The 14,292-nt window shown below is 47.7% G+C and overlaps 1 pseudogene; it reads right to left on the reverse strand.

Moving 5' to 3' along the window:
- Positions 1 to 9,255: 9,255 nt before the first annotated feature.
- On the reverse strand, positions 9,256 to 10,305 carry LOC149326738 (uncharacterized; annotated as a pseudogene).
- Between the last annotated feature and the right edge of the window lie 3,987 nt (positions 10,306 to 14,292).

Below are 14,292 nucleotides of genomic sequence, written 5' to 3' on the forward strand. Positions count from 1 at the left end.
TTTTTTCCAACACTCACGGCAACATGCTCATCAATCCCTTTTTATGCGCTATTTGGGTTTCTAAATGCTTGCCCTGGAATTCGATATAGCAGCGACAACAGTTTTATAGTGTTCTTACATTGCCCGTTCCTCGTTGGGTTAGTGAACTGTGCTTTGCCGTCAGCAAAGAATTTCTTATTGTTTAGCAACACTTAAAACATGCATCCGAGAAGGCAATGAGTGAATTGCAAGTAGGCCAACACAATCAGTTCGACAGTTAGCTTACGATCTACGCATACGAAAGTACAAAAAATTCTTGTAGTGCTAACCAAACCCTTAGCAAGTAGAAAGGTATAGCGTTAGAAACTCTCTACGCAGTTGGACATGCGGACTCTGCGGAAGTGGACTGAACTACGCTGTCTCAGTGGTTATGGCGCTCGGCTGCCGACTTGTGTTCGATGCCGGCCGTGGCGGTCAAATTAGGTGGACGCGAAATTCTAGAATCCCGTGAACTGTACGATATTAGTGCACGTTAAAGAATCCCAGGTGATCGAAATTTCCAGAGCCCTTCACTACGGCGTCGCTCATAGCTTGAGTTGGTTTGGTACGTTGAGACCCCAAAAGCCGTAAACAGCAACTGGATATGCACCAATTCTCAAGCGCACATTGCAGCCTTGCAGAATGTTTTTTAACGGTACTTTAGTGCCCTGTGCTGCAGTGGCTAAGGACTGGACACTAATTGTTTTTTGTTCACTACCAGACACACAAGACACATCTTCAACCAAATCCATTGAGCGTGCCTCGATGGCCTAGGCGTGACGGAGCTCAATCACTACCAAAGAGTCCATTGTTACATCCACAGCACACCTGAATTTTCATTTAAGTGCAATTAATTTAATCCACATTTTTGCACATCATTGTTACATTTGAATCATGGAGCGACGTTATGATCACGGTTTACCTTGATCTCCTATTCAATTTTAAGTTCGTGTGACGTCACGACCTTATAGCCCCAATGAGAAATCTGTGCTAATGTCATCGCAGTTGCACTGTATGGTTGTTAGGAGGGTGGTTAATTTACTGGCAAGAGGTCGTGTGGTGATGACGTCGCGATCCTCTCGGCCAAATCATGTCTTTGTCACAGGACATCTGGGTTTGCTTCGAACGGTCGCTCCCACGCTGTCGCTTAATAAGCTCTGCAGAGTAGCTTAGCGTAGCGAGAGCACCGAACAGCACTTACACGGAGCAAGTGATTTTGTTGCGCAGGTTTCCGAATTGGAATATGCAGCCTTTGAACATGAATTGCGAGCTCTGGCGTTCTGAGTCATAGCAGACAGACTATGGCGCTGAAAGAATGTACTTATTTAAAGCATAGACAAGAGACGTGCGAGTTAAACGATAAACTTGGTATGAGATGGGACAATATTTTCGCGAAATATTTGAAAGACCGGCCAGAACGCCACCAGGTGGGCAATAGGGTGAAAATTCACTTTGTGTTACTTCAAATGGCAAGCTTTAAGTCATCCCATAAGCAGAAAGGCACAAATACATCTTTCTGCAACTGCAGCATCTCCGAGAGGATTGGCCACAGAGGGCCGAGGTCGAAACAAAACTTGGAACAGAGAAGGGAGAAAGCAAGAAGAAAAAGAATGATGAAGAAGGAAGAAGAGGAAATACTGCCGCTCTAAATTAAGTAAAACGAGCTGTCACTGATGTAAAAGCCCTTATTTCCTCTCCGCAAGACTAACAAATGTTAATTCTAGGAGTGTCAAATATTTAATAGTGTAATCATTTTGAGAGAAACCTTGCTGAATGATAAAGTGTGATTATAACTTCATACCCAATGGTTACACTCTCTACAGGATTGATAACGGCGTTAAATGCAGGGGTGTCTGTATTATCTTCAAGTCCTCCCTAAACGCCCTATGAATTCTAGACGTACACTATCTAAACGACATTTTTGCAACTTTTACAATGCCATTAGACGCATTACAAGAGCTGCAGCCTCGCAGCTTAACCGTTCATCTAAACTAGAGAAAATCTTCCATGCAAATGTTAAATCTTGTGACGAAATCTTCCAGTAAGGGGATTTTAACTTGCGAAATGTAGATTGGCTGGCTTGTTAAATGATAAAACAGAATCTCCACAGTGAGCCAGTGCAGTACATAGCAATGCCAATGTAGCATAAAGTGGGCTATCCAAGGCGGCTCCTGTAGGTCCGATGTGGGCAGCCCATCCGAGCCCCTATCGGATCATTGTGGGATCTGAAACGTGATCCCACACGAGCCTCAAGTGGGCGTCTCTCAAATGTCCCAATCGCTCTTGTTTGGGACCGATGTACGTAGCCCATGGGGGCTGCTTACATTCCCTGTGCATGGCACACTGCAGGGTTTTGGGTTTCATCGCGAATAGTCTCTCTAGCACAGAGATCTGACCGATGCCGGTGCTATGGCGACAGCTCCGACTTAGGCTTAGCCACATGTAATCAACAAGGGCTCGATGCCGATATTTATAATTGCCCCATACCCAGTTGCTCCCAGTAGTCCCTCAGGGCCCAACTTCAAACACTAAATTTTCACATGTCACTCCGACCAAACAGCCCACCTGAAATTTTCATCAAAGGGCAACCGCACCATTTTTCGAAAGTTCTGCTGTATTGAAAGATTAAAATTTATTTCGGATGTAGGCATATCACGGGAAGCATTTGTGCGTTCGAATTCAAAATGAAGATGTAATCAAAACTTTAAGTTCAGGGTTCTCCTCACAGCACCAGAGGGGGGCGGCGAAGCTCGGTGTGACGTACCGGAAGGTAAGATTTCAAATTTCCGTTGTCGTCAACCACACCTTGCCGTCCGCCGTTAAACGCCGCCAAACAACGCTCGGCGGACTTTGCCTTCGGTGGCATTTGTTTCCTTCCTTGAATATGAGCGTTTATGCTTTGAAAATGTATCGGTACAGTGGATGACGTCATCATGAGGTCCCCACTTGCCGCTATGCGTTTTGGAGAAACTTGAATGCCATAGCGACAATATTTGGCGTTTACGTAGCCATTTTAATTGCTAGCTTAAAATGAATTCGCATGCTTTACCTGCGACTTTCACATATTCAGCTTCTTTAAAGCTCCCAAATTCTAAAACCTTTGCACTTGCCCTTTAAGTTACAACTACATGCAGGCATTGTTAGCTGCCAGGTCCGACTGTATGTGGGGCCCAGAACTGGGAGCCCAGAAGTGTGTGTTTCGAAATATAATGTTGTCGTTGCGACTAAAGGAAAAACAAAAAAAAAGAAGCGCATGGGTATGCTGCTGGCCTAAGCTGATCTTCAATTGCTGCCACGTGCAGACAGAAGAGAGTTGAGAGAGATGTGACAGAAGATTGGTTTATGGGGTTTAACGTCCCAAAGCGACTAAGGCTATGAGAGACGCCGTAGTGAAGGGCTCCGGAAATTTCGACCACCTGGGGTTCTTTAACGTGCACTGACATCGCACAGTACACGGGCCTCTAGAATTTCTCCTCCAAAGAAATTCAGCCGCCGCGGCCGGGATCGAACCCGCGTCTTTCGGGCCAGCAGCCGAGCACCATAGCCACTGAGCCACCGCGGCGGCAGATGTGACAGAAGAGATCAAGAGAAAGAAGAGACGGGCATTGCGACAACCCCTTCCGCCGACACGACGGCACCGCCTTCAGAAACCTCAGTGACAAGGAAACCACGCCCAAAGTCGCGAGAGCCCCTATATCTCAGCGCAAAAGGGTCAGACTTGGAGAGTCACTTTACCTACTTTTTCTGCCTACCTTCGGAGCAGCCTCCCTCTCCCCTTCATGTATTACTATGTATGGCAGCGCCCACATTACATTGTGTAGTGCCCATTCACACGGCCACTCCAACTTCCCGGAAGACCGCCCTTCTCGCCACAAAAGCTGGTGAACAGCGCAAGGTGTTTGACCTAGCCCCGAGGGCTCTTGCACCGATGACCCCTCAAGGAAATGTTATCTTTGTTTATAATAAAGCTTATCTTCCGGCTCTTGAAAGTCCGAGGTGGTATAGAGCAACCCAGAAAGGTGGTTCAGTCATTTCTAACCATGGTCATGTCGTTTTTCTCAATTCGCCTTAGTCCGTCAGCCATACACATATATGTAATTTTTGGAATCAAGTAAAATGCGCAGATTCCTTATAAATATCATTTATAAAATCAGGTTACCACTGTGCAGAATTCAAATTATCCAAGTGAAAAAGTGCTTAGGGATAGCATGCCTGTACGTCGATGTGTGCGCCCCGCCAATGTAGGACCGACTGCGGCATTCCATGGGCAATCCCATGTAGGCTTGACGCGTTTCTTCCGTTAATGCAGCCCTCATTTACGTTGCATCAGCACACAAGTTCCCCACATGACAGATGTAGGCAGCATGCGAGCAGCTAGAGATTCTATCTAAAACATCCTTACCAAACACAAAATATTAATCTTAACATCACAGCTCGACTCCGTTTCATTTATTCGTGACCCTGCGCCTGTTCTTTGGCATCGTATTTTTGCATCTTATATAGATGAGGTTCGAAAATTTGCTCATATGAAAATTACGCGATATGCAGACTACTGTGCTCCCTGGCAGTGGCAATAGCAGCACACTCTCAGAGAAACCTGCAGCTTCGCAGGGTCCACAGTTCTGTACAATGAAGCTGGACGGGTTGTTAACAATGAAAAAGCTCGTTCCACCGTTATGCCTACACTGATCTCTCGGTTAGGCTAATGTTTTCCCGCTACGGATTTTGTGACCATAAATTGCTGTCACTACTCTACTAACATATTTATTGAAGAATGATTTTCTTAGAGATCTGTGAGGGGGAACTGTAGCTTCTAATCAATAAAATACAGAAACCATTGAACCTGCTTTCATGTAACAAATCAAACGCCTCGCCGAATATAGGGCCCTTCAAAAGTACACAATATCATTTTAACAATAAAAATTACATGCTTATTTCTCACGTTAAGTAAATATGGGAAATTTCATTTTCTCGATATTCGTGGAAGTGCAGGTTTGCCAAGATAAAACGCGGCAGTAAAAACTACTTCCGTTATTTAAGGTTAAATGTAACAATGTTTCCCACAGATGTGTATCCCTTAATGATTTCATTTTAGGCTACCAATTGGTTTTTCCGAATACATACAATTAACTCGTATTTAAAGACATCGAGGACCTCCTCGGGTGGGTGAATGCTAACAACCTGGAAGTTTTTTGTCAACATGTGCACAAAGACTTTATTTTGTGCAATCGACCCATTAGTGCTTTTCTTATGTAGCTTGTACTCATTGAAATTGAAGTTGAAAAGGTATTTACTATGGCAATCTCTAATAGAGTCAGGACAGCCTTAGACTTCAATCAACCAAATAATCAGGCACGCTTTCGTAAAGGATACTCGACAATAAACCATATTCACGCTATCAATCAGGTGATCGAGAAAAGCGCAGTATATAACCAACCCTATACATAGCATTCGTTGATTACGAGAAAGCATTTGACTCAGTTGAAACCTCAGTTGTCATGCAGGCATTGCGGCATCAGGGTGCAGAAGAGTATGACGTGAGAATATTGTTGCGGGAAAGAATATATTTACAAATATTTACAAATAGACAAGAACAGCTGCGAGCGGCACCACCCAGAACACAGTCCGAACTTCGTTGTCGTCTTCTACTGTTCCCACGCTCTTGGTCGTCGTCGTCGTCTACCCGCTTCAGGACCCCCGGCTGCTGAAACGCCGTCTCGGCGTTAGGGCGGCGACGTATGAGCGTCGTGATAAGGTTTAAGGCGACAGACGTGGACGATGTCGGTGGTGGCGCCAGAGGACGATGGCGAGGTTTCAAGGGGAGCAATTTCATAGTTCACGTCGGTAACACGGCGCACGACACGGTAAGGGCCACGGTAGTGCGAAAGGAGCTTCTCGGAGAGACCGACGCTGCGAGAGGGCGTCCAGAGAAGGACGAGTGATCCTGGGGTATATTCGACGGCCTGGTGACGGCGGTCGTAGGCTGACTTTTGGGAAACTTGAGAGGCTTGGAGCCTACTACGTGCTATTTGGCGCGCCCGCGTGGCCTGGGAGATGGCATCCCGAGCGTAAGCAGTGGTGGGGGCTGAAGAAGGCGGCATGAGTGTGTCCAAAGGCAAGGTGGGATGCCTACCAAACAAAAGGTAGAAAGGATGAATAGCCTATTCTGTCATGAAGGGAAGAGTTATATGCAAATGTCACATAAGGCAAGGCTGCGTCCCAATCTCGGTGGTCTGGCGATACGTACATGGCTAACATGTCGGTGAGCGTGCGATTGAACCTTTCCGTAAGCCCATTGGTTTGTGGGTGGTAAGCTGTCGCGAGCTGGTGCTGCGTGTCACACGAACGAAGAATGTCGTGAACTACTCTGGATAGAAAATAACGACCGCGGTCGGTGAGCAGTTGACGAGGGGCGCCGTGGTGAAGGATGACGTCTTGCAGAAGAAAATCGGCGACATCGGTAGCGCAGCTGGACGGCAAAGCACGCGTGATGGCGTACCGAGTCGTATAATCAGTTGCGACAGCGATCCACTTGTTGCCGGAGAGGGACGTCGGCAAAGGGCCAAGAAGGTCGAGGCCAACACGGTGAAAAGGTTCCGGAGGTATGTCGATGGGTTGCAGAAGACCGGCAGGCATTGCGGAGGGCCTTTTCCGACGTTGACACACGTCGCAAGCGGCCACGTAACGCTTGACAGAACGATAGAGACCAGGCCAAAAGAAGCGATGCCGCACCCGAGCGTATGTGCGGGACACGCCAAGGTGACCGGCTGTCGGCAGATCGTGCAGTTCTTCAAGGACAGAAGAGCGTAGACGTTGGGGTATCACGAGCAGGAGCGGAGGCCCATCGGAGCGTAGGTTTCGGCGATACAAAATGCCGTTCTGGAGCACATAAAGGTTCAGAGACGGAGGTCGGTTTGCAGAACGGATGCCATCAAAGATAGGTCGTAAAGATGAGTCGTGGCGCTGTTCGTTGGCGATATCGGCAAGATCAGAGATAGCTAAGAGGCAGGGCAGGGTCTCAGCGTCCTCTAGGTCAGGTGGTTCCACAGGGTATCGGGATAAACAGTCAGCGTCCTGGTGATGGCGCCCTGACTTGTACACGACGGAGTATGAGTATTCTTGGAGGCGCAATGCCCAGCGACCAAGGCGACCGGTGGGATCTTTTAGTCAACACAGCCAACAGAGAGCGTGGTGATCAGTGACAACAGCGAATGAACGGCCGAACAGGTAGGGTCTGAATTTAGCTACTGCCCAGACAAGGGCAAGACACTCGCGCTCAGTAATGGTGTAATTTTGCTCTGCGGCTGAAAGTAGGCGGCTGGCATAAGCGATGACTCGATCTTGACCATGTTGACGTTGGGCTAGGACGGCGCCGATGCCATATCCGGAGGCGCCGGTGCGAACCTCTGTGGGAGACGACGGGTCAAAATGTGCTAAGATGGGCGGAGTGGTCAGCAAATGGACGAGGGATGAAAATGAGTTCTCTTGAGCAGGGCCCCAGGTAAAGGTGGTGTCGTTCTTCAGAAGATCGGTGAGGGGACGAGCGATGCCGGCGAAATATTTGATAAAACGGCGAAAATACGAGCACAAGCCGACAAAGCTGCGCACATCTTTCGACGACCTTGGAAGAGGAAAGTCCTTCACAGCTTGAATTTTGATGGGATCTGGGCGTACACTAGAAGCGTCAACGAGGTTCCGAGAACAGTGAGTTGGCGACGACCGAACTTGCATTTCGATGAGTTCAGCTGAAGTCCGGCGTTACGAAATATGTCAGAATATTGGAGAGGCGCTCGAGGTGCGTGGCAAAGGTAGGCGAGAAAACCACAACATCGTCTAGGTAACAGAGGCAGGTGGACCATTTAAAGCCACGAAGAAGGGAGTCCATCATTCGTTCGAAGGTAGCCGGGGCGTTACAGAGGCCGAACGGCATGACTTTAAACTGGTATAATCCATCAGGCGTCACGAAGGCGGTCTTCTCGCGGTCCTTTTCATCAACGGCAATTTGCCAGTACCCCGATCGAAGATCAATTGAAGAGAAATATTTGGCGCCGTGGAGGCAATCTAAGGCATCATCGATCCTTGGGAGTGGATATATGTCTTTTTTTGTGATGCGGTTGAGGTGCCGATAATCAACGCAGAAGCGCCAGCTGCCGTCCTTTTTCACCAGGACGACTGGTGAAGCCCAAGGACTTGACGAGGGCTCGATGATGTCTTTTGCGAGCATCTTGTCCACGTCTTGATTTATGACGGTGCGTTCGGCGCTGGACACTCGGTACGGACGTCTGCGGAGAGGAGCGGAATCACCGGTGTTTATGTGATGCGTCACCACAGAGGTGCGAGCCAAAACACGGCTATCAAAGTCGAAGATGTCGCGGAAAGATGATAAGAGGCACCTAAGATCGCGAGCTTGCATCGGCGGTAGGTCAGAAGCGATCATGTCGGCGTAGTCGTCCGTTGGGTTCGCTGTTGATGGGGCCGCAGGCAACCGGCATTGCTGAGTGGAAGGTAAACAGCTGTCCACCACTGATATCACACATTCGGCAGCAGGGCACAGCGTGGCGAGGGAGATGCCTTGCGGGAGTGGTTGGATGGATGAACCAAAGTTCAGGACCGGAAGGTACGCTCGGTTGGCCGACATTGTAAATACAATCTGTGGAAGCGCAATGCTGCGCGTCAGGGCGACGTCAAGTTCCGGAGTGACTACGTAGTGACCATCAGGTACAGGGGGAACAGATGAGAAAGAAATGTAAGTTGCGGCTTGAGGCGGTAGACGGACAAAGTCGACAGCACAAAGACGGTGTATAACTGGGGACGGCGACTCAGCAGAAAGAGGAAGGTCAAGCTGAACAACATTAGTGGCGCAGTCAATGAGGGCTGAATGCTCAGACAGGAAGTCGAGGCCAAGAATGACTTCATGAGGGCACTGGTCCAGAACAGAGAACAGAACGGATGTATGGCGGCCGGATATGGTCACACGGGCTGTGCATAGTCCAACAACATGAGGCGTTCCGCCGTCGGCAACGCGGAGAACGGCTTTGGGTGCAGGGGTCAGTACTTTTCGGAGGCGACGTCGTAGGGCTGAACTCATGACGGATACGTGCGCGCCTGTATCGATCAGGGCTCTCACAGGCACTCTATCGACATGAATGGCGAGCAAATTATGGTGTGCGCGAAGGGCTAATCTAGGATTTTGGGACCGGGGCTGTACTGCAGCATTACCTCCAGACACTGCAGCGTCTAGTTTTCCCCTTGCGAGCGTCCGTAGGGGACAGGAGAGGAGCGACGGCGTTGGGGCGAACGAGGCTGTCGACGCAGGGGGGACGGGGAGCGGCTGGAGCGGGGAATCTGGCCGTCGACTGTAGCACTGTGCTGGGCTGGAGGGGGCGTGTAGTGGCTGGGCTGTTCGTCGTCGCGGTGGGCGCTGAGAGGACGGTATGTGCTGCGACGGGACCAATAATTTCGACAGTGGCGGGAGATGTGGCCAATGCGGTGGCAATGGAAACAAATGGGCCTGTCGTCGGTTGTCCGCCAGTCTTTAGGGTTTCGGCGACGTGGAGTGAAGTACGAAGGTCGTCCAGGAGCAATTGCAGTGATTTCTGGTGGTGGTGAAGGCCGTACGGGGCTGACGGGCTGGAAACCAAGGATGGCAAGCTCTTGGCGGACGACAGCTTGTACCAGAGAGATGGTAGGCAAACGGTTGTCGCCATCATGTAGATGCAGGGGGGCAGGGGACATAGCTTCGAGCTCGCGTCGGATGATGCGGTTCACATTTTCTGGGGGCGCTACAGTTTCCCGGTGTCGCAGGTCTTCACATGAATAAGTCGCAGCCGTGTTGTGGAGGCGTGTGTACGGCTGGCTAATACGCCTGCTTTTGGCTTCCTCGAAGCGTCGACATTCCTTAATAATTCCGTCGACTGTAGTGCAGCTCTTGTATACGAGCAAGTTGAAGGCATCGTCGGCGATTCCCTTCAACACGTGGCCGACTTTGTCAGACTCGGGCATGTTGGCGTCAACTTTGTGACAGAGGGCCAGCACATCTTGAATGTACGACACATAGGACTCCGTAGATGTTTGAGCTCGGGAGGCGAGGTCCTTCTTAGCGGCAAGTGTTCGGCTGAGCGGCCGTCCAAACAATTCGCGGAGTTTCTCTTTTCACACGTCCCAGCTGGTCAGATGGTCTTCGTGGGTCTCATACCAGACCCGGGGGGTGTCTTTTAGATATAATATTACATTTTCGAGCATAAGGGTTGAATCCCAGCGGTTGTAGGTACTCACTCGCTCGTACATGTTGATCCAGTCGTCGACGTCAGTGTTGTCGGTACCAGAAAATGTCCCAGGGTCACGAGGGGGAGAAAGAACGAGTGATGTCATGGCCGGGGCTGAGGTTTGCTGGGAGGCGTCTTGGGTCATGATGAGTGAAGTCAACTGGCGGCCGCTGCGGAGCTCCGTCGTCGGTAGACGTAGGGGAAAGCCGCACCTCCACCAAATATGTTGCGGGAAAGAATATATTTAGAAATATTTACAAATAGACAAGAACAGCTGCGAGCGGCACCACAGAGAACACAGTCCGAACTTCGTTGTCGTCTTCTACTCTTCCCACGCTCTTGGTCGTCGTCGTCGTCTACCCGCTTCAATATTAGAAGATATTTATAACGATTGCACAGCTACCATAGTTCTCCATAGAGTAAGCAATACAATTGCAATAAGGAAAGGTGTCAGGCAGGGAGACATGATCTTGCCAATGCTATTCACCGCCTGCTTAAAGGAGGTATTCCGGGGAAATGGCAACAGTTGGGAGTAAGAGTTAATGAAGAATACCTAATGAATTTGAGATTCGCTGATGACATTGCCTTGCTAAGTCACTCAGGACATGAACTTCAAAGCATGACTAGTGACTTAGACAGGCAGAGCAGAACGGTGGGGCTTAAAATTAACGGAGTGGTTTGCAAGAGAACGCAAACATAGCGGGTGGCGGCAGAAAGTTAGGTGGGTGGATGAGATTAAGAAGTTTGCGGGGATGGGAGGGGCGCAGTTTGCAAAGGACAGGGTTAAATGGAGAGACATGGGAGAGGCCTTTGCCCTGCAGTGGCCGCGGTCAGGCCGATGATGGTGGTGATGACTCATTGAAATTAAAGTTAGTCCAGTACGGATATTTAAGAAAATGTTTCTTAAAAATAAACATTTAAACCCCATGGCACATGTCAATAGTGAAATCGAGAATATTTCTGCACTGCTCAACGCCTGAGGATTCAAGTATCAAAACCAAAATCATTATACTGTTATTTGTTATGAAATCCTATGTGGACAAGCAATACCATTCGCAGAAAGAAGTAAAAACTCGGAAAATGAACCTCTCAGCTTTTCTGCTGTATGCCTCGTTAACCGCCTCGTATTCTTTGGTCAGAGTAATGCGGCATTGCAACCAACCAAAGCCCTGTACTTTGATCTCTCATCTTCATCAACGTAATAAACTGTTGGTATTTCGCCTTAGCGTAATCAGAGGAATTCGCGATGCGCTGAGACTATCAGAATCATGAAATGTTCATGATGGTTTTGGACGAGGCATACAAAACACCTAATTTATTAAGTTTATACCACATATTTGGCTATATTTCTCCGTCGCGAGGCAAATGAACACTGATTATTAGGAAAAATATATATTCAGGAACCGAAACTTTCACCCAAATCTGTCATTTTACTTGTTGTGTCCCTCCTCAAGGCGCCGACAAACCTCCCCACTTCCACCCTGCCGCCGCACAAACATATACTTCGGTTTCAGTAAGGCATGCCGTGAACATCGGCCGGTAGCAGATTCTGGAATTACTCCTTGCTTTAGTGTGCTACTTGCCACTTATGATCACGCAGTTCCGTTGTAATTATAGTGGGGTTATTCTAAACCTTTCTCTTAAGCATTAATGCCCTACGCCATTTAATTCCGTTGGTGTTTCAAGAACACGCTTTGTAGTTTAATATCACACCCAGAACATTACTGCACACGTTCCACATCTCACAAAATTCGATGCTCACTGCAGCCAGGTTCCCTTCAGTTATAGAATGGGTATAATCGTTAGCCTTGGGGATTGGCTTCGCTGGTTTAAAATGGTTATGCCACTTTGAACCATGCGCAATGACTAGTGTTAATGCGCTGTTTCGCCAAGGTAACATTGCGCCTTAAAAAACTGTCATCGTCACGATTATTATCATTTAGTCGGTTGTCACAATGCAGGTAGTTAAGCACAATAGTATCAGCTAAAGTTCGGCCGATTTTGAAATCAAGCAAGTAAAAAAGTACTCACTTATTTCGAAAGTTTGCAAAGACGAAAGTACGAGCCCGGAGACGAGGAGTAGGAGAATGGCACAGCAGATTCCCGCGAGGACAAAGTAGGTCGAGCGATCATTCCCACTGAAAGTGCGCGAAAAAATAAGGTTGTGGGTTCCAGGAGGGGATGAGTTTTGCCTAATGTCTAATCGATAGTTCCGGTACGCACATTCAGTACTGTTTTTACGTGACGCAGAGCAGAAAGTTGCGTTAGCTGCTCAGTGAAGAAAACACTAGCGAGGCAAGTCAGCTGCACAGCAGGAGGCATCGAGGGAGGAGGGAAGGGGCCTCTGCTCGCATCGAACTGCCGTGAAAACTGCAGATTCGAAGGACAGCCTGTGCAATCATAGTGAAAGAAAAAGGCCCCAAGAAGCACAAGGCGCGACATGCAACTTAATTTGCAATCATATGGACAGGGTGTACTGCCTCTAAATTACTAATTTTAAAACATATGTGATACACGTAAGATAAGTGGTACAACTTCGCCTGCTTTGTTCTCCACGCAACCGCAAAATCCTAAACTTGTTTCCTTGCTCTTGCAACGCCATTTGATACAGAAACGTTTGAATTTTTTTTTAGAAAAAAAAACAAATTTGGTCGCATGGTGAAAATTCAATGAAAAGCGTTGGTGTGGGTGATGTCACAATTTTTCTGGTGTTATCTTGACCTTGTATTCGGGCACCGACCAGAGTGCACGGTATAGTAACATTAGCCGAAAGTAGTACTCATTAGAGTATTTCTTTCTTGTGCACAAAGAAACATTTGGGATAGGCTATTTCACACGCTCCTTGCTCAGTCTTGTTTTGCGCTCTCCCTCGTGCACAAGCCTACTACTCTTCTCAGGTCCTTGGCGATGGCTGCGGACTGGCCGCCTTTTTAACCCATACTGCACACATTCGTCAATGCCAGAAGTTATGCCCCAGCAGTAAAGGGTAGATTAAAATACGCAATATATATTAACACACAGAGCAGAGTAGTCGCACGTAGCTTGGCTCATTTCACGGTGTACTACGTAACTGAGTTTAAAATCTGGGCTATATTTGGGCTGCTTCACATACTGATGACGAAAGCCAGGACGTAACTATAAGACGTTGCGCTGCTGAATGTTCAGACTATGCTTGGCCGCTTTCAGATAACAGGGCTACCTCATGACATCAAATGTCGCGCCCGAAGAGCCAGCTGGGGTATATGGCAGTGCAACCTAAATCGTAAAACTTCAACCTAAAACTAAGCCTAAGCATTCCTTTGACATTTTTCCTAAGCCTAAATCTTTTCGAGACTTCATGGACCACTCTTGCCGTTCTAAAAAGCCGTTGATGCGGCGACACGGCTCTCTGCGGGCCAAAAAAATTGTTCAGCTAGAATAAATACGGAATTGCAGTTTATTCCAACTTTTTATTTCGTTCAGTTTCTGCCCTTCAGTAAGAAAACGAAGCAATAAAGAAAAGAAAGCTAAAGAGAACGCCCTTTGAAAATATTTTAGTCATCACATTAGATTAATTCACGTTTTATGACATCACTTTCAAAGTACCTTGCAACTCTTTAGGCTTCGTAATGAACCGTCACGAAATAATCCGCTGTAGCACTAATTTTATAATAATGTTATGAAATTGGTTCTAAAACAGAGCGAACAGGACACGAAAGAAGAAGGAAACGTACAACATGATACGTCCTTGTTCTGTTCGGGCTATTAAAATGAGTACCTAACAACTCGCCCAGGCTTCTATTTTGTTATAAATTGTATAATCCTTTCCAACAACTTTAAATGCTGCCCCGTAACGTAATGTTTATATAACAAATAAAAATAACGAGTTCATGCTGCATCCTCAACTTCTCTAAACGTTCAACTTGAATTGAGTATTCCTGGTATGATGCGGTTAAGATACTAACGACACCAACAAAAATCGCGTGTATTGCTGATGCTCTTTCCTAGAACTTTTGGCAGTTTTGATTGT

Source organism: Amblyomma mixtum, chromosome 10 (genome assembly GCF_055824585.1).
Source record: "Amblyomma mixtum isolate Tamu chromosome 10, ASM5582458v1, whole genome shotgun sequence".
Lineage (NCBI taxonomy): Eukaryota > Metazoa > Arthropoda > Arachnida > Ixodida > Ixodidae > Amblyomma > Amblyomma mixtum.